The sequence below is a fragment of the Buteo buteo genome, chromosome 5 (genome assembly GCF_964188355.1).
Source record: "Buteo buteo chromosome 5, bButBut1.hap1.1, whole genome shotgun sequence".
Taxonomy (NCBI): Eukaryota; Metazoa; Chordata; class Aves; order Accipitriformes; family Accipitridae; genus Buteo; species Buteo buteo.
In genome coordinates this window covers 39,851,510-39,879,090 of record NC_134175.1, presented here as the reverse complement: position 1 = coordinate 39,879,090, position 27,581 = coordinate 39,851,510, and positions in this window count along the sequence as shown.

Sequence of the window (27,581 nt, the reverse complement as noted above, 5' to 3'; positions counted from 1 at the left end):
TTATAGAGTAGGAAGCATAGGAATAAACTCTAATTTAGTAGAAGCTGGATCAGTCCCTCTTCCATCCAAAAAAATACAAAATGACACATCACATTTCCTTTTTTTTGCCAATTATTTTTAAAATCCAGGCTTCACTGCGTTCATTAGTATTTTATAGCATAGAGTAAGAGGTACTCTTACATGTTTGGCAAGAGCAGTTGAATCTGTGTGACATGCTATATTACAGTTTCCCCAGCAGCAAATCCACTTCAAAGACGTTTGAGGACATAACCGTAGAAAAAATTAAGTTAGCACACCTGAAAGGGGTGAAGCACCCGTAGGTGGAGGCTTGAACTCAGACAAACCTCTTACACTGTCTTTGCTGCTGGAGAAATCCCGATGTGGAACCATGCCCTTAGAAGCAGAAGAGTCTTGTCACAGGGGCGGCTATAAATTTTCTGCTGTGAAGCAGGATGAAGCTGTACGGAAACACAGATTTGCTTGCCTTGCAGCCTTGGTAAGTGAGATTCTGCTTTGATTGTACTGCCAGATGTCAAAGCGATGGTGAATTACCAACCTGAACTAACTAATGTGTGTGCAGGGGGAAGTGTGAAGTGCTGACATGTATAGGCATCATATAAAATGCACTTGCTCTGTAAAGGATAGGTCCCAAAAGGCCCACAGCATATGCAGGTACCTGCTTGGGCAACGTGGTCTGTGCAGGGGTGTGCATGCTAGTTCAGGCACCGTTAGATACTTTACCTCATAAAAGAGGACATGTAGTGAAAGAGTATTTGGACATTTCTGCTGTCAGCATAGAAATATATTTGGGATTGGAGGCAAAAAGGTGGTAGATGAGGATTGCTCACAGTGTTCACTGTGTTTACGCTCCTCACAGCTGTGGGGTAGGGAAGGGAGGAAGGGGCTGTTACTGCTGCTCTGAAGGGGGAGGAATGCGGTCGAAGAGACCCAGACGAACGGACTCACTTACTTACCCATGCTCCCATCGGTGACCTGTGGAAATAACAGAGATTATAGCCCATATTAAGAGAATGCCTTCTCAACAAATAGGTTAAGCAGGATGGGAAGAAAGCCATGCACAGAGACATCAAAGCTCAAGTGGTGAAACCATAGATGTGTTGTTCCCATGGGTTTGTGTGCAGGCAGAGCTCCAGCGTGGGCTCTCCCAGGTTTAGGAAGGGTCATCTTCATCCCACTCTTCCCTCCACCACGTGCAGCAACGTGATGTCCTTAATAGCATTTGTCTTCTCCACTCATTTAATGAAATCTGTGGACACTCAACACATTTCAGGTCTCTATTTCCCTCCCCCTGTCAATTGGTTTAAATTTGGGTGATGCAGCTGACAGTGATGGGACTGGGAGGAGAAGAACATGGATGACAGACGGTACTGTTGTATAAGCCTGTTTTCAAAAGGAAACGTGATTAAAAATTGAGCAGTCTGGTGTTTTATATTGTTAATTATCAGAAGACACCATCAAACCTCTGCCGATGAGGAGCACGATAAAAACTTGTTGAAATAGACCATGCTTTTATCAGCGCAAATATCAGTATAACAAAGCGGTGAATCTAAGAGTGACTTTTGGTTATCAACATAGCTTTTACATAAGGGAGGGATCTTGGTTTTAGTTAATTATTAAGCAGGTTCCCCTGCTGCCTAATCACCTTTGCAAAGAGATTATGGCGAAAATATTAGAGAGAAATTTTGAAGCCTCATGACTATACTATTTTTCATGCCCTAATTACCTCTCCAAAATCCTACTCTCCACTAAGTCGGTCTTTGCTGAGATTAGTGGAAATGCTTTTGATTTACAGTAAGATATCAATTAGTCAGAATGTACGCTGAGGAGAGAGAGAGAATGCTATTTAATATCATTAAGAAATGAGAAAGAGAAGATAAAATAGCTTTTTTCCGTGGCATGATACTGCTCCCAAAGAGTTGTGACATGTTTGTATCTCCCAGGGCTAGAAAGTCACGATGTTTTGATATTTGCTCCTTAACACTCCCCCTCCCCCTGCTAACAACCTTTTTTTCTCATTCCTATATGGAGCTATAATAGCTCTAATAGCTCCATATCCACTTCAAATTAGTTGAGAGATACTGGAAAGCAAAGCATTCAGTAGGGACATGGAGTCTTTAAAGCACGTCCTTCATCAGTGGTCTAGAGATTCTGGGAGTGCAGGGGTTAACTTGAGGCCAGGGAAAGTGCTGGGAAGATCAGCACTGGGGGAGCCTTGGCGGGGGGGATATACTGTGAGCTTTGGAATATGTTCAGTATAATTATGCTCTAAAAATGGAGAGAAATGAATAAATACATTGAAAAGCAAGACCAGGGAGGAGACAATGAAAGCAGCAGCAGTGTGGACACGGTAAGGATGCTCACCACAAAGCAGCAATACCAACCCTAATTAAGAGTGACAACACTATTAGTCCTACAGCAGAGTCCGGCAGCTCTGACAGATGCTCCCTGGACTCCCACCTACCTGCAGCCGGGTCAGGCGCCGAGTGCTCAGCAGCCCCTGAGCGCGAAGGTCAGCGTCACGTTCCTGTGTGGCCCCAACCTGCCCTGATAGCCCAGAACAGGACCATCACCTGCAGGTCACCAGCAGGCAGGATTACATCTGTGCTGGAGGATTTCAAAGCCCCAAACCTGTCCGTCCACCCCAGAACACACACTTTGTCCCTCACGTAGCACTTTGTGCACACTTTGTGCAGTAAGCAGAGTGGCAACTGCTACTAGGATGGATTACCAGGACAGAATGAGCGTCGTGCAATATGCTGAGCTACACCCATTTGCTTAGCCAAAAATAGGAGGCAGTGAAGAACTGGGTCCAGAACCAATTTCTCTGAAGATCTTGCAATCTGGTGCTGTAATTAAAGACAGTACTGATTATAGCAAGAGCTGCTCTCTGGATGCTTGACCTGGATGTGGGTGTTGCACACATGATTCCTCACCTGGACTGCCCTGTATTCTCTATAAAAACTTGCTCCAGCAAAGGGTGTATTCCTACAGGAATCCGTGATGTAGTGTGTTGTTGTGCAAGGAGGATGTTAGAAGAAAACAGGCCAGCTCAGATGTCAGGGTATTGAACCAATGATGCTGGAGAGAGCTGGAGAGCAAAGGAGGATGAGCATATGGAGGAAGAGATGGTTTGAGTAGGAACGGTGGAGCCTCACACTCTTCCTCTGCTCTGCCCTCCTTCCATCCAGTGAATACGGGGTGATTTACCTACAGTATGATAGAGGTGGGAGGGAGAGGGTTGGTGCGCTGAGCATTTGCTGGGAAACCTATGTAGAGGCCTTTTCTGGCCAGTACATGTAGCCTGTTAGAGGGAACGCACATATATCAGGGAGTGCAAATGTTACCTACAGAGGGAGCAGGTTGGTGCTACTGGCCCTGACAATATATTCATTGCCCAGCCTCTAGCGAAGGTTTGATCATTCCACTTCAGGGGGACATCATAATTACCGCAGCCTGCCTTAAGTCCCTGACTTCCATTCTGTGTGCGAGACTGGGGAAGGTGGGAAGGCACTAGCTTTGTTACAGGTCGCCTCCACCCCGGAGCCTGCAGCTTTGTTTCTTCCACCTGCGTTTCTGAAAGCTGCTGGCAGTGTGATGCTGTCCCAGGGCCGCCTGTGTGAGAGTCCCTGCGACACCTGAGGCGTCTAACAGTGTCACTGGTGTTCATGCAATTAAACAGCGAGAAATTCAAGCACAGACATGAGGCCTCCCCATCTCCTGTGCCAACTGCTAGGACGTGCTGTCTCGTTTCAACCGAACAGTAAATGAAGAAATAAGAAATCCAAATGCCACGGCTGAAAGAGAAACATCGATTCCTAGAAAAACTCCCAAGGCTTTTCTGCTTTGTATTTGCTTGGGTCTCCTCCCCTTGTAAAATGGGCAACAGCTGAGCAACTGGGGAAGAGAAAGGAAACTTAGATTACACAAAAATTTGCCTTGAAGTCCCTGACTTGAGACCTCAGTGTCTATTTTAACCTAACACTTCTTTTTGCTTCATTTGTTTCCCCTGGTTCCTTCAAGCACTCATTGCGGCTGATGCAGCCATAACAAGGGCCTTGCAGTGGGTTGGGAGGCTCTTGTTTTTTCCCTCTTTTGGAAATATTTCAGAGTAACCATCTGTCAGTTCCCACCAGCCCGGAGAGCTGCTCTGACAGCAGATATACACAGCATCTCCCTGCTCAGCACCAGTACTACAAAAGGATCGGACGAGGGAAGAGCTGTGCAGGGCTCTGGAGCAGCACTGAGGGTTGCAGCTGGTGTGGACACTTTTGCTGAAGTGAAGAGCCACACTAAATGGCTTTTCTCTCTCTCACGCACATGAGATTGCTTGTTTGCTACAGTCCATTGAAAGTAGAGATTTCGTTTATTGCTTTCTGTGAAGAAGGGGAGGACAGTGTGGCTGTGTAACAGCCACCTGTCCAGGTTTGGGGAGGTCTCCGGAGTTAAGCAGAGGCAGGGTTGGTTGGAAAACCTCCCAAGGGAGCAGCGTGCTAGCAGTAGGAAAGGGGCTGCTGGTGGCTGACTCGGTGGTGAACTGACAAGAGATGAGAATCACAAGGTAATAATTTCGTGCATCTTAATTGTTTTTAGGTGAGAGTTTGCCAGAGCAATGGATAAATAACATAACACAACAGAAGCCAGTACTGAAACCAATAAGCAGCAAAATGCTGTGAGTTTCTGCTGTGTTTATAATGCACATGAACAGTGACTCTGCTTTGCAGGAGCGAATGCCTCTGTTGCACATGAAATGTCAGAAATCAAATCCTGTATCTATCCATCCAAGTATTTGTTCTGGAGGAGCTAGTACAGTTATTCACTCAAGAAATGGAAAACTACCTTGCATTTCCTTCATGCCCTGTAAAATTGCTTTTGAAGGGCTTGTAGCAATATGCTAATGGAATGCAATACTTCCAAATATTTACTTACCAACTATTTACCAACTTACCAAACAGTATGACAGCTTTACCTAATACGAACAATAGGTTGGGGGTCAAAAAAGCTCATAATGTTCTGTATTTCAAAGTTTCCCCCAAAAGTTTTAGCCAGACTCTGGAGATTACACCAAGCCTTTGTGATTTTTTTCTCTCCTGCCTGGGAGGTGATACTCATTTCCCTCCTTGACTTCCTCACATCCCCCAGGGCTGTGGTACCTTTTTACTGCTGCAACTGCTGTATGAACAAATCCAGGCTACACCTGATGATTTAACATAAGTCCTGCATTCAGACTAACAAAATTATCCTAAATTATCTGTGGCTCTAAGGTGCAAACAGCCAGCTGGTTCTGGCCACCAGTTGCTGGTGCTTTTGATCTAGGGCTAGCATAGATGGAGCCAGAATGGATATTTCTGTACCCAGGTGCTATAAACACCACAACTGAAGCACGGTAGCTTTACTTCCAATAGGAGCTGGGATTATGCATGCTTTTTATGTGGCAATATGGCTGCATATGGTCAGAGGCTCTTTCTTTTTAATGAAACTTTAATACTGTGGAAATCCACAGAGGAAATAGATGAAAAAGATCTTACTAGATACAAGAAAAGCTCACTCATGTTTGGTCTGTCTCTTATACCCTTTGGAAGCAGATATTTTTATTTACAGCACAATCTCAGCTCCACTGAAGTCAGTGGGAAGTCTGCCACCAACTTCACAGGCAGCAGGCTGGTGCCTCCGAGGGGTGATCCGCTGAGCATGCTCTCCTCTGCTGCAGAAGGAGCCACTAATGCGTGCCCTTTGGCTGCTTGCTGTGCTAAACCCATTTATCTGAACCATGACAGCATAAGAAGCAGTTTTAGCGATTAACCCACTTTTGCTGCCATAAAACTAATCAAGCTGCTTCTTTTTATTTACTAGGGGAGTCCGTTTTAAGTTCCCAGATGCTCAATTGTAGGGGGGAAGGCGAGTTTTGCACGTTTAAAATGGAGTATTGTATTCATTTAAGGAGCAGGAGGGGAAGGAAACAGTGAGCGATCCTTTCCCCGCCTGAGGATTGACAGCCTGGCAGCCTCCAAAACAGAAAAGTCTTTGTTTATTCCATCATGACAACAGTGCCCACAGCTGTCAGGTCCGGCGCTCCCATACTGGCCAGCTCATAATATTAGGAAGAACCACTGTATCCAAGTCATCAGGGACAAGCTGAACAGATGAATCAGTGTGGGGCATGGGAGCCAAGCCACAGGTCAGGCGTGTTTCAGGCAGCTGATAGCTGAACATTGGGAGACCCTGGAAATCCAGGAGGGTTCAGATGCTCAACACATCTATAAGGCTGTGGAATGAATCTTCAGGGAAAAAACAGCGCAAGCAAGCTGTCAGATGCTACAGAGGAGGGCGGTTGGAAGGTACCGCTTCTCTTTTAAGTGGGTTAGCAGTCTTAAATGTGTACTTTGAAGATCAATTATAATCTGAATCTGTAACACATCCCACCTCCAGCTGTCCTTTCCTGGCTGGGGGAGATGAGCAGTGACTCCCACCAGCAAGCCATGTACGGATGGATGGAGAGGTTGGTGGGTGAGGAAGTCCTAAACCACGGGCTTAACATTAACGTGAAGAAGTCCCAAGAGGTGCCAACTGGAGTTATCCTGCTGCACTGGAAGAGCAGTGGTGGGGAGAGATGTGGGGCCAAAGGGGACGAGCAGGAAACACTGTTCTTCAGGTTTCGATAATAAGAGGCCCCTAAAGCACAACACGTACTATCCTCTTAACTTCTAGCAAGAATTGCCCATGGGAAGTAACAGTCCTCTTGGGGCCACAGAGCTCACCTTCCCCTGCTTGATAGCACTGAAGAGCACAGGTGATGCCTGTCAGCCGTAGGTGGTGGCCCCCCGAAGTGGTTAAAGGCTGCTCAGCTTCTTTTCTCAGCTCTGGTCCAGGCAGACCTTGAGCCAGCATCTAAACAAAAGAGCTTTGCCCGCAGCTTCCCTCAGCCAACTTTGAACTGCAGCTTAAACAAACAGTCCCTGGCCGTGACTCAGAGCAGCGCTGCTCGTGGGCACGCAACCAGGACCTGCCCTGCGCCTCTGACAGCTGCCGTTTCAGCTAGTTGCAAAGTCCTCCGTCTTGCTCCTTGCGTTTCCTAATCCACAGGACGCAACTCCTTCCTCCTTTACGTCCTAGAAACCATGACGAGACCCTACTAGAAACATTAGCAACACTTTGCTCATCAAAGAGCCACCCCACTGCACTTGCTGCCCCTTTCAGCATAGCATTTGCACCAGCCCTGCTGCTCTTACTGTGTATTCCAGCTGGGCGACTATGGGCAAAACTAGTCTATGAAATGTTGTCTTGAAAGCATTAAGGTTATTACTGAGATTGGGACCTTTCAGAGACGCTGCAGCAAGCAAGCTGAGGCTGGTTGTTACGTTGGGTAATGGTTTGCCTTGCAGGGGGCCGATCCGCAAGAGCTCAGGCAGTAAGGCAGCTGCAGCTGCTGGCCCTGAGTGAGCCATTTGGAGTACTTGCTAATAAAACAAAACAAAATAATCATTTAAGTGGAGCAAAGGAGCAGTTAATAGCCCACCTATATTTTAAACTCTGGAAATATGTAAGACAACTGGTTTAGACCCTACGTTGTCCTGTCCCCATTAGCTGCAAGTGCCAGCAAAACTAATGAAGACAGCAGTCAGAAAGCAGCTTTATTTGTAACAGTAACTGGTTCTGAATTGCTTGGCAATTCTAATAGTTTTCAGCTGACTTGGGCAAAGAGGCAAGCTATGGACACTACAGAAATGCTGAAGTGAGATACGGGAGTGTGAAAAGGAGACAAACATACTAAAATTCTTCTGAACACAAAAAAAACCCCACCATCATTTTTACAAGGCTTTTCAGGTGCCAACCGGGTGCCCACAGCAGGGAGGAGACTGAGGAGCACCAGTAGCACTCAGGAGTTCCTCCCAGGAGCCACAGACAGGATCACAGAAAGTTTGCCTAAAAGCGGCTGGGACATTGCTAGCTTTTGGGCTTTGAACCCAGGTACAGAGGCTAATGAGGAACAGAGGTGCACTGCCACTGAAATAAGTCCTCCATGAGCAGCAAACCCACTGGGGATTCATGGTCCATACCCCCTGCACTGTCCCACCGCAATAATCCATCTCCTTGTTGCTGTTCCCCGGGACATCCCAAAGAGCACAGCCAGTTCATCACCCCTGTCTGTGATTTCTTTCCCATGTTTTTCTTTCTCCTTTCCCATGTGTTTGGGCCCTTCACTCCCTGATGTGGCCTCTAAGCCAATTTCCCAGCTGCCTCCCTGCCCTCCATCATCTTTTTTTGCCTCTTGGCAGGTCAAAAGCCAGCATGGGATGTGGCTAATCTGAAGCTACACAGGGCTAACTGGCCGCCAGCTGCCACCAAGCAGAAGAGATGGCCTTCACTTTTCCCTTAGTAGAGGCATTAATAATTTTCTCTTTTCTCCAGCCATGGATTTCTACATTGATCTTATGGAAACTTTTTCTCTTGGAGGCCTCTATTCATCTGCCTAGTATGTTTATATGGCCAAGAAATTCAGATTACCACAAACAGAGAAACAGGCAGAGGGACTGCACAGATGCAGTTATCTTGGGGAGCTATGTTAAAAAGCTGGAATGCTATATGTATGTATACCTGAAAAAAATTAAGAAACCTGTAATAAGAGAAAGGGGGTTTTCCTAGTTTCAAAAGAAAGATTTCTGGGAAGCTGACAGATAGCAAATAGCTTTATGTACATCATTAGATGTCTGGCAGGTGCCCCTAGAGAAACAAATTCTGTACTTCTACATGCTCTGTTCACCCTTTGGGAGACACTTCTTCCTCAGACTGACATTTTGGTTACATTCATTCCCTGAGGCATTTTACAGGAAAACACAGCAATGTATTTGATTGTTCAGGAGGTACTGAACTTTATATAGATGCCATTTGGAAACACAGAGAGCTCACGCCTGGGAGCTCCAACTGCTTTGAAAGAAGCAAAGCTGCTGGACTCAATTATATGGAAATGTAAATTTGGTGTAGCAGTAATACCAAAACAGGGAGAGAAGTTAGTGCTGCTGGATTGCGCTAACCTCAGCTGCAAAGTGTACTGGAAGTTCACAGTAAAGTTGCTAAAAACTAAGAATAGAGAAGACTTTTTGCAGTGAAAGCCTGCGTGGGGAGAACCATCTTCCTCTGGCTGTCCGAAGCCAAAGTCCGAGAGTACCATTGGGATAACATCCTAGTGAATGTGAAATATAAATGTTTTAAGAAACCTAGGATGTTTCCAAGGTCCCAGTCCCAACAATGAACACAAAATTAAATAGTCTGTCATGCACTTTAGATAATGCCTCAGTTGAGCAGGCTGAGGTTTAAGCAGTGTGTGTGAGGGAAGAGCAGGCATGGATATGTCACTCCTCGTTAGCCCCTGCAGACAAGTCAATGTGAAGGAGAGCGGGTCCAAATAAGAATATGCCACATATGTGAAAATGTGCTGAGTCAGCCTCTACCTTGTGTTTAGCATTGTCAAACCACAGAAGAGCACCAGGGAAATAATCTGTCTCACGCTGACAGCAGAAAAGACAAATACACGCACTGCCAAATGCAGTCATGGGAGAGCTACAGCAACACAAGGAGCAATGTGAGCCAAAAACCCAAACCTGCTGTCATGAGAGCAGCCCCTGGAAGATGCTTCATGTTGCGAATGCGATGGTGAGTGGCCCTGAGCGGGGTGCAGGGGTTACAAATGCGAGGCAGCTCTGCGGTCGGAGGAAGGTGAGCCGGTCCCAGAGGAGATGCATCCTCCAATGCCCAGAGGAGAAGGAGAAGAAGGCCAAGTTGGCCAGCTTGGTCCAGAAGATGAGCCATAACTCAGGCAAGATGCTGGATCATCCAGCCCTGCACTTGCTTAAATGACCACTTGGCTTTTGCCTGCTGCTCACAGGAGAAGCTGGCATGCAAAGCTGAAGCCTGGGAAAGGGCACGGGCTCCTGGCCAGCATGAAAAGTTTTATTTGAGCCTAGTGTGCTCCAGCAACCAGCCAAAACTGGGCATTTGGCCCCATCAGCTGCATTTGCCCCATCAACTGCATTTACCCCATCAGACCTGGGAGCAAGAAGGAAGGCATAACACTGTGCCATGGATTTACAGAAACTGAGGCCAGAGGACAGAGTCTCAAGTGTAAAGTCAAGACAACTCTGTGTAAAGCATCAGTTTCTCACTCACACGCACGGTCTCTCTTATTTCTGAGTACATCTTGAAATATATCCTGCTCCCTGGAAAAATCTTACCTCCCATCTTCCCAGCCAGAGAGTGCAAATGGGTTTGTGAACCTTAGTACATCATTTACAGCTGCCGTAAATCTGGAACAATGTACACTATCAGATGTGCAGGTCTCATTTATAAAGCAGGATTTATGATTTCACCCCTTAGATCTGCAGATGGGTTTTATTGTGATTTATGCCTGTGTCATGAAGGACCATATATAAGAATTACCTGATGTTATCGAGGGACCTATTCTTTTTGGCCCTTATCTTTCTTCTGAAAGCAGAGACTACTTAATCACTGTTAGCTATACGCTGAGTGCAGTGTCCTCTGTGATTTACCCATATCCCTGTTTTCAGTATTATTAGCTTGTGATGTTAGGACTAACCCAATGAAATACTCACAGCACATGCTGAATTGCAACTATATATACAATTTATAAATGGTTCTTTGGTGACTGTGTTGGTAAATATAATTACCGTCTTTTTAAAGGACACATTACATCAACATTAACTGAATGCCAGCATCAAACTGAGGTACGAAAAAGGCTCTTTGTGTCCTCTGAGTAAAATATTTAGGTTTCCACTGTTATTGGTAAAGGCTGTACCTCAATAGCATAAATTGTAGGGAAAAATTCCCATTTCTGAGAAAGGTTGAGGCCAGATTTCTGAAAGCATTCAGCCATCTAACCACCACTGATTTAAAAAAAGCATTGAGACACTACAGAGGATCTTGCCTGGTGAAACAGAGGGACATATAGCAGAGTTTCACAATACCCTGTGCATTAGGCTTCCATGGTTTTCACTAGACCTGGGTACCCAAGAGCTTGTCAGAATGCCACTTAGGTTTACCCCACATCTCTTCCAGTGCTGACGTGCCCTCAGAAATCAGGCTAATAACCTGTTCTTCCTTGAAAGCTAGCATGTTATAGGCTCCTGGAGATGTTTTGGTATCTTACAGTCACTGGAAACACTTTTGATGGCTTGGGTCTAACTGAATAAGAAAAGATAGCCTGTGCCCCTTAGGTGGGTTTGAAACATCTGCAGCAATCGCTAGGAGAGGCTGCAGTTACAATACACCTGTTTACTCTCAAATATACTAACAGCCAGGTGAAGGCCCAAAACATGAAGCTCCAGCATTGCATCCTATTCTGCAAGTGCTCCTTGGCCATATAGGTCTGATAGTCCTTTTTTTTCTGCTTTTGGTGCAGGAGAGACAGGGAATTTCTCCACTCAAAACCTCATACAAGCCTGCGTTGAGACACTGTCTTGATGAGAGAGGTCTTTGAATCTCCTTCAGCCAAGGGGCGAACTAACCCTTGGCTTCCTGCTTCTTGCTGATTGCAGCACTAGAAAACTATACAAAATGCGGCATTGCTGCTGGCCTTCCAGAAGCTGCGACTGTGTGTTATAAGAGAAGGGCCCAGGCATGTTCGTGGCTCCGTGTGTACAAACAGGTCTCGACAGTGATTGGGCTTGAGCCCAGTCTTGGTCTCAAGCACCACAGACCTACCATAAGGGCAAACCTCATATCTAATCACATATTCATCTAGATGAGAAGATAACTGTAACAACAGCGCTCTTCCCCCTTCCATTTCTACCTCGGCAGTAAGAAGCCCTCCCTGGGAAGAGGCTGGGGCAGTCAGAGTGCCAAGACCTCGGAAAACATCAGGCTGTGAGATGCTACTGCTGGGTCTCCTCCCATGTGCCGTCTGTTGGCCCTTTCCTTCTGCCTGCCGAGAGCAGCAGCTATCATCTGCAGTGTTGTCCCATTTCAGGGAGGGAGTTAAAGTGCTTTCAAGTAGCGTTTTCCTCCCTATGTCCCCTGGGACATTTGTGAGAGCAGTGAGATAGGGATTGCAGGGAGCACTTTCTTACCCGAGGCTTCCTAAAGCTTTTTGCCTGGCAGGAGAGGAACTTACCAGGTATACATCCCTCCTCTTGCCTTGCCTGCTGTGATGGTAGCTTCTTCCTCTCTCATGGAGGAAAATCCCCAGCAGGTTTCTGAAACAAAGTTGGGAATTTGGGTCATCTAAAAGATTGCACAGAGGATGTCAGCACTTGGTGGAATGGTTCATTTAAATTAATTTGGCTTCAGGAAAGGACTCTCGTGATTTGAGTCCTGGCTATTTTTTACATCCACATGAAGGTATGTGGTGTGCCAAGACTTTGATCTTGAGTGCTGGCACAGAACCCGCAGAGGGCGAGACATCAGGCACTGGGCTTAAGTTGCTGTGAACCATGAGTGGATGCAAGCTGCTAGGAAGTCCTTTTAGGAGCTCGAGAGCAGCCTAAGCTGCCTGCGCAGGCACAGCCCTTTTGTCTGAGGTATTCTTAGTGCATGCCTACCAGGGGGAGCTGCTGCAGGGATTTAGGGAAAGGAATGCTAAATTTCTGGATCCCAAAGAGCTGTAGATGCACATGACATGCTGAGTAGCTCAGCCAGGACAGGATGGGAGCACTTCTGAGACCCAGAGATCACAATGACTGTAAACATCTGGGGAACTTTAAGCAGGGAGGTGCCTTTGGAGTTTACACAGGCTGAAAGTCTGTCAAAAGCTGAATAAGGTTTTGTCAGCATCACAATATTAGATTTAGGCACCTCCATTCCACTTTAGGTTTAAGGCCTTAAGTAGATCTTGTTCATACCACTCAAATTGGCTTCAAGAATTTTCTTATTCTATGTGCAGCTTCCCAATGACTGTTCCATTTGCTTTCAGGTTGACAGCCTAAAGCACCCCAGTTTAGATCCTTAACTGCTAAGAAATATATATTTTTTTCATCAAAGCAAGTAGAAATCTTAAATGAGGTATAGATTCTTACCAAAATTTCAGCTTTCAGCAGTTCTTGTTATATCCCTTTAAAAAAGGTGTAGGCAGAAGAGTTTTTTAAAAGTGTAGAAATTAATTTCTTCTTCAGAATCCTGTAATTCAAACAGTAATTTAAGGACTACAAGGTATGACCCATTCCTAGTGCTTTTTCTATTACATCTTCCTATTTTCTCTTACACACATAAATTTAAGAACAAAAATCTCAGCCCCAGAGGAGCATCTCAGATAACACAAGTGCAGGAAAATAAGAGGCTGTGATGCTCAGTGTTTTGTAGCTTTCGAAGTGGGCCTAGAAACATTTACAGCCTTAGCTAATCACATTACATTTGCTTAATTAATGGGAAGAGCCTATGCTCTCAAGCTGACAGGCTTTGATAGATGAGTACAGCTGCCCTGGCTTTCAGCAGCATGTGTGAGTGCTTAATAGGAATAGGGTGGGGGACAGTAGGGGATGCAAAGCAATGAAATATATGTACTATATGCGAATGGAGCTCCCGTTCATGCTTACTCTGCACCTGAGACGGAGAGGTAGCTCCAAGCCGCCTCTGTGTTAGCTGTACCTGAGGCTGTGCAGGGATCTGACCCATCATCACTGCATGGAGGGGGCAGCCCTTTCCCTGGCACAGCCCAGACCCATCACCGCGCTCTCGGTCACCAGCCCATGGGGGTGCTCCCACCTACTTAACATCATTTTAGACAGCTTGAGGGAACCTTTTGTTAACAAAGAGTTGGCTATAAATGAGAGCTAGAGGACAGGGAGAGCATCAGTGGTTTTTCTAGGCAGGGAAAGAGAAATCCTGCTGGAGATGGCACAGAAAATCACCTGCCTTCTTCAGAGCTTCTCCTGTACTTAAATCAGAAAAACAGCCTTGTCTCTTGAATTCTCTGCTCCGTTCCTGTCCAAGTGACTTCTCGTGTGCTTGCGTTACAGTACACGAGCCTGAAACACATGATATGAGCAGCTGCCAGGCCAACTGCTCTGATGATAATCAAGCCGGTTGTACATACTTTTGTACATCATACCCCATTGCATCCGACTCTTACTCACCCTGTTGCCAACTGCTTCTTGTCTATTTTCTCCAGGAAACGGACTTTATCAGTGTAATTTGCAAGAAACCCTCCCAGTCCCAGCTGGGGAAGTCATATTCTCCCCCACCTCCCTTCACACTTTCTTCAGGGCTTTAAGTTGCGCAGCAGGGCCGATTAGGAATTCAAACCAGGTAGAAAGTGAATATACAGTAGCATTAAGAGCCAGTGGCATGATTGATGATGCTTATACAAATGCTTCTGGCTTGAAAAGCAGTGTCTGGGTTGATTCCAGAAGCTGTGTCTAATTTCAAAAGGATCTTCTGAAAGAAAAGAGGGTTAGCAGCTCATGCTACAGAAGGCAACTTCTACAGATTATTCCATCCCCAAAATATCAACCAATTACTAAGAGCAAAGCGTGAGAGAACTAACAAGAGCTTTTACTCATACTGATCCTCCTGCACATTTACTGAAATAGGGCTGAGACTTTTTTTTTCTATGGGCTTCCCAACAGCCAGAGTTGCATTGGTCTAAGTATGGTTTTGAACATGTTGTTACATATATTAGGAATAATGGCTTAAAATTATGAGAACCCGAGTAGCTATTAGCCACAGTAAAAAAACGCAGGCACTGAATTTCCCGCTGATTCAAATGGATCTGTGCAATTTTTGGAGAAAACAAGAGATTTTCTTACATCAGCCTCTGAGTTTTACTGACATTTGCTAGCGATGCCTGTCTGTGAGTCTGTGCATTCACGCACAGCTTTGACATGGTTAAACCAAAACCCCTCATTCCCCGCCTGTCCTTCCTCATCAATCAATGGCCCTTCAGTACTGTCCTGGCATGTCCCCTTCTGCCAGCCACGGCAGGAAGGGAACAGAAATCCTATGGAAAGATGTTGACCCAGTTTTACCCTGGAAGCCGCCAAGTCCAGGAGCAACAGAAGATGAATGCAGGGTGGGTGTCAATGAAGCGTGCGGACCTGCCAGCTCCACAGCGACGCGGGCGATGAGCTAGTGGATATCTGGATGTCTGCCAGCCGGCTGCTGGGCATCCGGAAACCCTGGGAGAATGCAGAGGGACACTGCGTCCCACGCGCAGCAAGGCTGAGGCATTGGGATGCGTTAGCCTTCTTCCACGTGTGCAGAGGCTGTACTGAGCAATCCAGTTTGGGATGCTTTAAAACATGCTTTTGGACCCAAAGGAGTTGTTGGGGTTGTGTGTACAGGCTGTAGCCCCAGAGGGCCTAGGGTGAGTGCACAGGCATGGAAGGGTGGTTAGGATGGACAGGGGAGCTGGAGGTCTCCCCTAATACTTGGTACCGTGGCGAGTATTTGCACAACCCAACCTGAGGCATTTAAATGAGGCGTCTAATTTAGAACTGTGGTCTCCAGAGGCCCTTGTATATTCATTGGAGAGAGGCAGGCAGGCGTGATCTACAGCAGAGGCTGTATTACATGGGAGAGGAGCCCATCTCATCCAGCAACTGCAGAGGGAGCCATGGTAGTTTGGACTTTTCACTTGCACACCTAAGCCAAATGGCCAAACGCAATTAAATGCCATGACCAGCATGTCTATCCAAGAGGGAAAAGCCGTAGTGCTTATGTGTCTAAGCAGATGTCTGGGTGGTACAGGACATCCCTGGCCCTAGGCACAAGACCTGTAATGCTCACTGGACCCTATCTTCATGGTCCCACAAGAACCACTTGCCTCTGGCTCATACCAGCAGGACTGCTGTTCCTGGTCTTGTTCTAGCTCTTGCCACCAGCGTAAAACACGATTTCCCTTTATCCAGGTGTCTGAATCATACTGGGATCTGACTGGCACCTGCTGCCATTCATCTGTGTGTGGTGCAACTGGTACATGGCTCAGAGGTGGGTGCATCATCCCTCTGAGTAACGTCAACCATGGTAAGATGTCCCACCTCTCTGAGAGTTTTTGCTCCTTTGGTGACTATTACTTGATTGCCTTTAAAGTGGGGGCTATCCTTAGCATCAGTAGAGCTCTTCAAGTAGGTTTAGGGTTTTCAGGGTGCTGGCTGTTCTTTTATTTTGTAAATACTGAGAGAGCTGCAGTCAGATGGGTAATCACTGATGCTTCGTTTAAGGCATTATTGCATGTGGCAATTCATTAAAAAGCCCCAGGGAACGAGAATGAGGTTTTTATTTTAAAAGCTATAATCTCTAGGACACACACAATGTTCTCTCCCAACCCAGATTTGTCACAGCCGGCTGCTATAAAGCGCCATTCTCTGCTGTAAGCCATCTTCAGTGTATTGTCATTATAATTGACAACAGATTTTTTTTTTTCAAGTGACACTCGAGGAGGATTGGAGGATGACAGCACATGACTGAGTAAAATTATAGTTAGGGAAGCATAGGAAGAGCCGACTCTTCCCAGAGAGCTTGTGGCTGCCAGGCAGGGTTTTCTTTTTTGTGTCTGAAATGGGATTAAGCCAAAAGGTTTATGGATTTACTGCCATTTGTGCTCTGCTCCTTTACAAAAACAACTAAACCAGTGTCTATTCTGAATACACTGGATTAAGATCTGACCTCACATTTTGCAAGGTTTGGGCATCAGAGCGAGTCCCTGGCAGGGCCCAGTGTGCATGAGGGAGTCCGGGAGGCTGGGGAGAGCTGCCCACGCCGCTGCCCTGGGCTTTCCAGCGTCGTCATGAATGAGCCCCTTTGGCTTGCTGGGACCCCCCGCCTTGCAGGCTGCTGCATGATATGCATGGGAAGGTCTCCAAATTTGTTTTCAGGTTTTAAACAATCTCTCTCCCCGACTCACATTTCAGGCAAGCAGCGTTAAGCTCTTCTTTGTCTAATCACTGCTTCCCCTCCACCTATAAATTCCCTCTACTCATCCACCTGACCAAGACTTCTCTTGGTTCAAATCAAGCCCCTGCTCCGGTGCCACATTACAGGCACAGCCCTGAGCAGCGGGACTACATTTTAGATCCTACATTCAAAAGGGCTTCAGCAAAGAAAAAACATTAAATGTCAGTAAGCCTTAAACAGATGGAGAATCAGTGGCAAAAACTAACAACAGAGAATGCTCCAGAAGGATGAAGCAATGAAGAAAGGCTCTTATACCAGCTATGGTGGGTAAATAATACAGAGGGAAGATGGAAAGGTAGTGATGGAGGAGTAAAGGCAACAACTAAGAGAATGAAAGGCAGATAGATAAGAAGGAAAATATGAAAGGAAAAATGATCCGAGTGCTGATTTGTGGAGAGCTGGTTTACTCTTGTAAGCTGCAAAGTACAAATGCTCTGCTTGAAAGTACCCTGCACCAGCAACACAAAGCATTTTCTCTGTAATGCATGCATTTAGTAAGCACTCTGGATTACGTCGTAACGGCCTGCCATAAGTCTCTTAAGCATAACTGAGTGTACATTTAACTGCAATGGTTTTATGAGGGTAGCAGGTCAGATGGACTACAGCCCCTCTGCAAACCAAGCCTCTTACTGTACTCAGCAGATATTACTTGTCCTAGGTCTTAAATACAGATCTGTTCAGTTTTGTATGGCAAAAATGCAGAAAATACTTGTTAATAGGCTACGTCTGCATGTCGCTGTCATTTTTATGTGGTCTTGTATTGCTAAACCCAGTGAAGACAGGCTCCTTGACTGAGCAGGGCACTGTGCAAAGCAAACAGAAAGGTGATTCTCAAAGCACAAGAACTAACAAGGTTCAGAGTGCAGGTAAATAAAAATAAACTTCTTTTTAAAAAAACCTCATACCCATAAACTGGCAAGGGATCAATTTACCTTCATAAGTGTCTTTCTGCCTTTTAGAAAGATGTTACCAGATGAAGACAGGAATAAATTATGTGACAGAATTGAATGTTTTAGGGAGAGGTAATTTCTTAATTGAAATTGTCCAGTAAGAAGGATGGCTATGAATTCAGGCATAATTGCAGAGGCATATGCCTTTTGTATGAATAAAGAAGCTGGTCACAGCTTTTCTGTCAAAATGATTACTGAATTGAAAATTATTGGTGAAGCTGGCACTTTTTGTGGAGCACATCTCCTTTCACAGAAACACTCTTCTATTGCTAGAAGCCTAACCAGTGCAAGGTCTCAGCCACTTCCTCCCCTCACCATGTCTAACTGAATAATATCTGATTTATATTTTGGCTTGCTTGATGAAAAGTCAACATTTTTTTCTGCATTTCTCTCCGTTGCCCTCCCCTGTCCACTGCTTAAGAATAGAAGAGCAGAGAAATAAAGCAGCTACAGAGTACAGCTTCCCAGTACCTCTGAATGGACAATGTGCTTCAGCAGTGACTGAAGGCTCCTTTGAAACCAACAATAAAAGCATCTTTTCTGTCGAGGAGCACAAGGCTCACAGGGGCAAGAGACTTTAATGACACCATTATCTTTCAGGCAATTAGGACTCACTGGCACAATTGGTACAGGCACTCTTTTGATTGCGCTGCAATGGCTTAGTGAAACGTAGACTGCTGAGACTTAGGAACATCATAAATCACTTTTAATCTCAAACCACCATGGATAAAAATGTACTAACACAGGCATAATCAGAATTCACAGGCATATTTTCTCTTTTAAAAACATATGCCGGGGAACAGAGGTCTCCCCTCCTCCCATCCTCTCCCCGCGTACACGAGCTGTGTAACGCTTATTCTCCCGCTTCTCTCCTAACACGCTTGCAAAAACGGCTTTGAGCCTGCCAGCTGCGTGTATGTTTGTTGTGTGTTGCGGATTATATTTTAATGACATACCCTAAGCCTCTTACGCTCAAACAAATGTGCATTTAACTGTCTGTGCGTTCGTGCCGGTTTATAAGGTAGACGGTCAGCCAGCTTATCCCCCGGCTTCTCTGCGAGGGCACTGTCCAAGAATTTTAATGGACTTTTCAAAAGCCTCTCGTTATGCAAGGTGCCCATAATGGAGAGTCCTTCTGCCTCTGAAAGTTCCCTCTTGTTGCTAGACACAATGAAAGGCAAGCCATAATCTCCACGGAGAGTGCTCGGATTTTTTCGTGTCGCAGCGTGTAGCTGGGATGCAAAGCACGGCTCCCTCCACTCTCCTGCCACAACCAGGGGGATTCATTTCATTAGTTCAGAAAGCTATTTCGAAGGGAAGGGAGGTTATGTAGGTCACCGATTCATCTCTGCTGCCTTGCAAAAAGAATTCATTATGAAATTTCAGTTTAATTAATGCAATGCACCGGCTCTTAATAGTATTTCATCAGGACATCTGGTAAAAGCACATTAGCTACAGTTTAATGTTAAGACATAATTGAACAGAACTCTTGTTGGACCTTGGCTTTTGCAATATGTTTCACTTCTGCTTCTCCTGCAAGCTGCCAATTAAAGGAATTGTGGTTCTCCCTCATCAGAAGCTGATGGAGCCTGATCCAAAGCCTGTTCAACTTAACAGAAAGGCTCTGGCTCACATTCACAGGCTCTGAAGTGGGTCTCTAAGGAACAAACCCAAGATCCATCCTGTATTTACATACCAAGTTCTACTGATACTGCTGCTGATCTGTAATCCTGAATATAAAGTAACAACTCTGGTGTTTTGTTCCAGTTATGCTTGAAAGGCCATAGTCAAATGCTCTTTATAAACCATTTTCCTTTGGCTTAACTTAGGGCTTTTTACTGTTCTAATTTTATCTCTGCATAATTGTGTGTTTTAATACTTATTTGATTATCTGGCCAAATTAATGTCAGTGCAGCAGCTTTCCAAACAGCCGTATTAAATATTCACATCCAAATGGGATTTTTTCAGCCCTTTGTTTTACAATGATCTCCTGGAGAATAAACGTGAACTCTCAAAAGATTTTAGTTACTCAGTAAGTACTAGGTCATGATTATTTAAGTCTAAGTAACAAACTAAAGAGTCTTTGGAAGATTACTGTATTTAGAAAAAGTTTGCGAACTGTTTGAAATCTTCTGTTTGATTTGAGGCTGCTGCCTCTACTTCTCCTTTTCTTTTTTTGGGTAAGTGTTTGAATAGACAATAACAGTAATAATAAAAACATCCACCACTAACACAAGTACAGATTGCTTAGTTTCCCTTTTACATGCTCTCCCTTCAGCAATTTTTTCACCATTGTTTTTGGGGCAGTTTTACTCCCAACCTTCAGTTAGAAGGGACACGAAGGACTAAGGTGTTAGAGTTTCTGCTCTTTAGTTGTTCTTTGGGCTATTTTCTGCAGCTGTAGGCAAGAGAAGGGGACAGGAGGGATCTGGAAAAGTGTAGTATGCCCTCACCAAAACCCCTACTGGTGCCCAGCACCCAGCAGTCCTGCTGGCAGTACCTACCCTGCACAAACATGAAGTGGTCCTGAGGGCAAATTGACCTCCCTGGTTGCACCAGACACCATACGGCTGGCCATTTCTGAAAGACCCTGTGCCACCCACCCTGTCTGCATTTGCTGCTGGACATTGTTGGAGGGGGCAGGTGGGACTGATGGAGACCGCTGGGACAAGACCAGTCCACATGGCAGGTAAGGCCATCTCTCATCACGGATGCTCTCCTGGGGTCTAATCTCTATATAAAACAGCTAATCCTGATATCATGTGAAAACACAGACAAATCGTTCCTGTCCTTAGCTGGTTGACGCAGGGGATTCACTTCTGGGAAACAGCCAAATTGCTCCAAAGAGATAGTAAACCCAGCAGGTTGGCAATGAATTTGACCCTGTCCTTGAAGCTGCTCTGTGCAGTAGACACAAACCCAAGCCCAAACCATCAAATTCAAGGCACCAGCTTCTCTCTAGGGAGGAGCACCAGCTCTGTCCCACCGTTACAGAGCCTGTGGTAAAAAGACTGTTGCAGAGAAGAGGCAGCTGGGCAGTAAAAGATACTGTGCCGTAGCCAAACTGTCTCTCTGGTGATTTTTCAGTGCTACAAGTCCCATACTGGTCACAGTAAGAGGAAACCCAACTGAGACCATTGCTAGGGCTGAATAAGCCTGCAGTTTGGCATTAGTTGGCAATAAGCCACAAGAAACATAGAGGCAGCCTTCCTCCCTGTAGCATTGGTCAGACTGATGCTAACTCTGGCCCAAGAAGCAGAAGTAGTTTATCCAGCACAGGCATTGGTAACATTATTTATATGGCCAGTTCTGAAGGTCCTCTGGATGCTAAGAGGAACAGCCACACTGAGATTAGTTACCATCATTTCTTTGTTATTGCCTTAGGACAACATTGCCAAAGGTCCTGTTATTTTAAAAATAAGCATTAGCCTCTGCCCCTTGGAAACTTGAAACAGCAACCTCGCTGTGGGCTCACATGGCTTATGCTTGGTGCTCACAAGGGAGCACCAAGGTTTGTTCTCCTAGGGCAGCCCATGGCTGATACAGTCACCGGTATTGGGGGCTCCATGGGACAAGCAGGATTCAAGCTTTTGTTCTGTAAGAAAAACAAAAGCAGTCACGTAAGTAAGTCCAAAGGCATTTTACAAAGAGTATGCTTTTTTTTTTTCCTAAATGAAGTGAACTTGTGATCTTTTCCATTTTTATTTTATCTCTAGGATGTGATAAGCCGAATCCCAAATTAGGAAGGAGATGGATTGTTTAGGAAAAAAAATCAATTGGAAATACTAAGAAATACACCACTTTTGGAAGCAGTCTGTATCTAGTAGGTATTTACAGTTTTTATCAGGGACTGAACCTCTCAAGATAGCTGGCCTTAGACCTCTTCTTTCAGCATGTAATATTTATCTTCAGTTAAGTCTATGCTAATTGTAGTTTCACAGCGTAAAGCAAATTGAGCCCAAGTCCCAACAGTGCTAGGTGTTCGGGCACCTCACCAACTTCAGCTCGTTCTTTCTCCACACTTCAGATCGCTGCGCTCTCGTTTCTGCGGCCTACAGAACAAGATCTGCCACCTCTGAGTGTCCTCACTGCAAAGTGGTTGGATCGATTCATGAATGCTTTAAGATCCTGGAATGAAAAATCCTTAGTCCTACTTCTCTATTCTTATGGCAGCAGGTATCACGTGAGTTTTCCCAGAATAATTGTTAGATGCTAGAGTAAAACCACCAAAAACCTAGCAGAATGCCACCTTTGCCTTTATTTTATGCTGGTGGTGTGACTGCTTTGCTTTCCCCATCTCCTGCTGCACCTCCTCTTCCCCATGAAGCACCTCCTGCCAAAGGCTGCCCAAACACCCCCCCATCAGCAAGCTAAACCTTCTGGCCAAAGGGTGCTGGAGGAGACAAAGAGACTTCACCAAGCCAAGCAAAAAAAAAAAAAAACAAAAACGTGGGAATGAAACTCTGTGACCAGCTCTGTGGGAAACTCAATGCCAGAAACCGGCTTAAGCTCTTGTGAAGGTTTTGAGATGGGGATGAGGGCAAGGCAAGGCAGGAAGCTCCCGGGGGGAGGGTGAGCAGCACCCTGTCCCCAGCTCAGGCCATTGTGCTTTGTTCGACCCCCACAATTGTGTGAGCAGAGCCCGGTGCATCAGCCTTCGCTTCGAATTTCCTGCTTTTTGTCGGCTCACATCCCGGGGACTGTTGTTTGAAACACGGCTCGTATTATGGAGCTAGCAGAAAAGAAACCCCTGCCCCACAAGCATGTGCCCAGGCGTTTCAGTGGGTTCCCAGCGCCAGGGCTCCAGCTCTGAGGGGACGTGGGCTATTGAGATGCAAAGAGACATGCCAAGTACCTGACTGGGTCTCAGGCTGGTTAGGCTCGATTGCCGTAGTCGAGAGGAGCCGCCGTCACAGAAGCCACACGACAACCACCCCTGCGTGCAGCCGTCCAAGGACCAGCTCGTGACTTGTTCAGCTGGGCTGACTTCTCAGCAGAGATTGTCTTAATCACAGGCTGTACAATGTCTCTTACCCAGATTTGCAGAGGATTTGGCTTTATAGAACAGGCTCCCAATTCACAAAGGTCCTTCCTCCTTCTCTTGCTCCTGCTCTCTTTTTGAGCAAATCCAGGATTTTGTCTGAGTCCCTCCTCTTTGGCTCCTGGACCTGACCACATGCCCAGTCTGAGCTCTCAGACTATGTTGTACATGCCCTGGTTTGCAGAAGAGACCTGGGAGGAGGGATGGAAACCAGAGAAGTAGTAACGCTTGTGGCAGGTCAGGCTGCTGAGCTGGGCTTAGCGTGATGTTGCTGGTCCCCCAGGATTTGGCAAAGGGAGCCCTCAATTCAAAAGAAATAAAAAAGCTGTCCCAAAACTGCCAGAAGGATTAGGTGATTTTGCCCGTCTCTACTCCGCAATCAGCACTGCTGGACATCCCCATCACTGTCGGGAACACTAATCCTTGTGCTCACCGACCTGGCAGGTCTCACATGCTGAGCGTGAGCTTTCCTCTCCTGGCCCCCTCCCTTCGGCACCACACACAGCAGCGATGCAGCACCCGCACGTTTCTCCTGCCTCGGGAAGCCGTGGTCTGCCTGACCTGCTGGCCACTTACGTGTGACTTCTTCAAGCTGGAGGGATTTGCCACAGTGGTGGGTAAAAGCCCCCAAACCAGAGCATACCTCCGTGCTGCTGCTGCTCCTCCTCATCCCTCCCCGTTGTGGGATCCAGCACACGCAGAGTCGTCTCCCTGCTCTGTTCTGTTGCAAGCAAGTCCCATGTCATCCCAGAAACTGTGTCTGTGAGGTCGTCTATGAAATATTTATTTCCCTTGCATGCAAGAGAAAAAGAAGCAAAAAGCCTGCATAATATCGATGGAATCCCTGATAGCCAAATATTGAATTATTTACAGCCTAATTGTGCAAGTGATACTCATGAGATTGCTTAGCCTGCATGATGCAATTAATACATTTTGCAAAATTGGTGACTTCTACTTCAGACTTTGTTTTGATGCATTGGTGAGTCCCTAAAAAGCAGGTGAGATCACTTTGCAGGAGAAGAGCTAGAATATCCAGACACTTGAAATATCCACAGACTTTTCTCAGAGCGCTGTTGTGAAATAGGAAAGAGCTCTCAAACAGCCAACTAGCTGCTCAGCTAGCTGCCTGAGGACACACATCTGGAGCCATTTCAGATGCTCAGGTGAATCTTACCTGGATCTCCCATAGGTCTTGTGTTACATCTGAAACTCCCAGGCAAACACCGTGGATACCCCGAGGCATCTCGGACAGCATTAAGTACATATATACAAGACACAGAATTGAGCCTAGGCGACCGCTGGCCCCAGCAGACCTCCCAGCACAGGGAGCAGTGACCAAGAACTGCAACGCTCCCTGTGCCACAGCATCCTTCGTCTCCTTTTTACTGTCATGTTTGCTGTGTAGCTGTAATGCAGTGCTTCATAAGTGCACTGAAGGTCCTCCTTTCTGCCCAACCTACAGCAGATAGGTTGGCCGCTGAACCCCAGCTCACAGAACCTGGATTTCCAGACACAGCGCTTTTCCGTCCAGTCCTAGGTACAGAGCTTGATGTGGCAGTTGTCACAGGGGCTTGGCTGTTTCTTTAATGCTCAACTGCTCAACTTCTCTCAAGCCCTCTCTCTCTCCCTCTCATTAGGAAACACATTATCTGAACCCTGACATTTGGAGTAGTCCACAAGTTGTTGTCTCTTAAAACACTCTTATATTCTGTATTCTTCATTATATTCTATATTCTTCATTATATTCTACTTTTAGCAGAGCTTTGGGCGGATTGCCTCCTTCCCAAGCACTTCAGCTTTTAACAACCATCCCCTGAAATCACTGGAGCTGAACAAGGCTCTGAGCAGTCTGTTTTGGCCTTAGGATGGTAACAAGCAAAAAAAAAAAAAAAAAAAAGGAAAGGTCTGAGCCAGTATCACAATGCTGTCCTCTCCGTGCCTAATAATACTCATTTCCTCTCGAGACGAGACACATCATGTATGTCTAAACCCCTCAGCCTATCCCAATTTACAAATTCTAGTACAGCTGTATGTTTAAAGAGCCAGCCAAAATTAATTATGACAGATTAAGGAACAGAGCAACATACTGCAATGGCCTCTTGTTAAACTGAAACATCTGATCCAAACCAAGCAATTTCAGCCCCTCATTAAGCTCTTCCTTGTCTTGTTCACCATCTCTAGTGTTTTTCTGCTGAGCACCATCGTCTGAAAATGGCTTACTCAGATGTACCCAGACTGTCATTTAGCAGCTTTGCCAGCAATAGCACTGGCCTTGGCTGAGACAGCCAAGAAAGCAGGTTTGTAGGTAGCCCACCACCTGCAGGCCTACTCAGGTGGGGGTATTTTTGTTTGTTTTTGTTGTTACCAGGCTTTTGTTCCATTTAGATTTGGTAGGCAGAGAGGGACAATTAAAGCCTCTGCTTAGACCAGAGGAAAATGTATTTATTTCAGCCAGGTACTTTTCCTTCTCTTCCTTCCCACCTCCCCTTTCCCTTAAATGAGAGACAAAGGTAGACAGATGACTTTGCCTGTACAATAAATGCCATACATTTCAAAAGCCGGTAAGAAAACAAGCCAGTGTCTGCTTCATAGGCAGAAGGACCAGAGGGAGGAAACAGCAACGTGATTCACCTGAAGGCAGTGGTACAGCTGGGATGAGATCCCCGGTTCGGGAGGTGATTACGCCTTTATGAAGCCAAAACTTATATAGCTTAAGGTTTTTTTGTTGTTTTACAAATATTGTTCAGTGTCTAAAATGAAAAAAGGAGGCCATTTCATTATCAAATACAAGTAAATCTGCAAGGTTTTATCCCTCTTCTCTTTTCATTTTGTTTGAAAGTGCGTATTGAAAGCAAGGTAAGGCTATGGCCAGCTCTACCTTCTAAATTCCTGTTTAGTAGAAGAGGAACCAGATTGCTCTGAGACAAGCGAATGCAGATTAACCCAGGGGCTGAAGATGTTAGGTCACTCGGACCATCAGCTCTTTGTTAAATAAGCCCCAAGCACACCCTTACAGGATCCTTCTCCGGACTGTCTCTGACCACAGCAAAAAAGTGCCTATCCACTGGATGCTCCATAGAAAAAAATAAGCTACCCACCAGCACAGCTGGTGCTTTTTGTAGTGTAAGTACCACCAACCGGTGTCTCACAACCCAGGTCTCTAGGTGCTGCGTATAGCAGGGAAGGTGCTCTTGGGTTCCCAATGGCCCTGAATATGAAAGGGTGAATTAGATGGCAGTAGGCTTTGTACACCTCGCTATTTTGAGCACCCTAGACTTGCCAGAGATGCGATCCCTGCTGGAAAACACTCCTTGCTATAAACAAGTTGATGCACATGGAAGGAAACGGGCATGCTGTCCCCATTTGCCACTATCCATATTCAGTTGTTAATCTGCTCCTTTCTCCTCCTCCCCATTATTCCGCAATAGCTGTTAATTGCTAAAGAAGCTGAAGAAACAAGATGCTTCAGAAAAAGCAGGTAATTTCTCACACGCAGTGCTGAGTACCCAGCAGATGTGACTCAAGATACACACATGCTGTTTTCAGGCAAGTATTCCCAATGGGTTAGATAAAAGTAATGATGAGGGGTTTCAGCAGAAATCAGGTTATTTTTAAGTGGAAGGGCTGTAGGGGTTATTAACAGGGCTCCCTGAAAATGCCATCATCTTCTTGTGTGTGGGATTCCATAGCATTAGTCGTGTTAATTAAAAAAAATTAAGCCAGTAGTCAGGCTAGACAAGGATTCTGGCAGGAAAGTGGCAACGGGGGTTACAGCAAATTGGTTTGGTTGCAAATATCAGACATCTTCTGATTTACTAGAGGTTTCCAAGGCAGAACAAATGAGATGCCTACAGGGAGCTCTTCACCTCCAGAAGATAGTGGCAAGTCTCAAGAGCCAGGATTGACCCAGATGGGTTCAGTCACCACAGTTCAGCCAACAAGAAAACAATAAAGTGGGAGAAATGCTGCGAAGGTCTGGACCCAGATCTCAGTTGACACAGGGTGTTGCAAGTTTACTGAAGCGTATGGCCCACATCCAACGTTAAGAGTCCACGAAAGATATTTCTTTCCAATATCCCCCTTCTTAATCCATCCCCAGCATCTGTCATCACACAAAAGGGGACGGAGGCAATGGAGCCAGCATCACAGCTCGCTGAGCCAGCCACAGACATTTGCCATCTTCTGGCTGTGATGAAGACTGGCCAAATTAGGAAAATGTTTTCATTAGCCTCACTCACCTGAAAAATAATCAGCAGCCAACTCCCTTTTTAAAAGGTGGCCTGGCAAAGAGTCAGGAAACAAAATCTGGTGGCAAACAGGTTGCAAAGACAAACGTAAACAACTAAGTCTGTGATGATCCACCATCCTGAATGGATCTTCAATATCCAGTACTAGGATTTTCTGCGCTCAGACACACAAATCTCAAGCATTCATACTCTGCCAATATTTTAAGTCATGCCTATAAAGCATATTTGAATAGGATTCAAGCTGATGAAAAGCAAGTTGTTACTTTTAAAGGGGTTTGGTGACCCTGTGAATGGAGCCGATGGCTTCAGTCCAGCAGATGACAATCCATTAAATTAAAGAAAAATTTGCCACTGCAATTCTTAGTGCCAGGAAAGGTGTGAAAGAACGTGTGGCCCCTTCAGGATGGGCACAACCATATTTCTGGT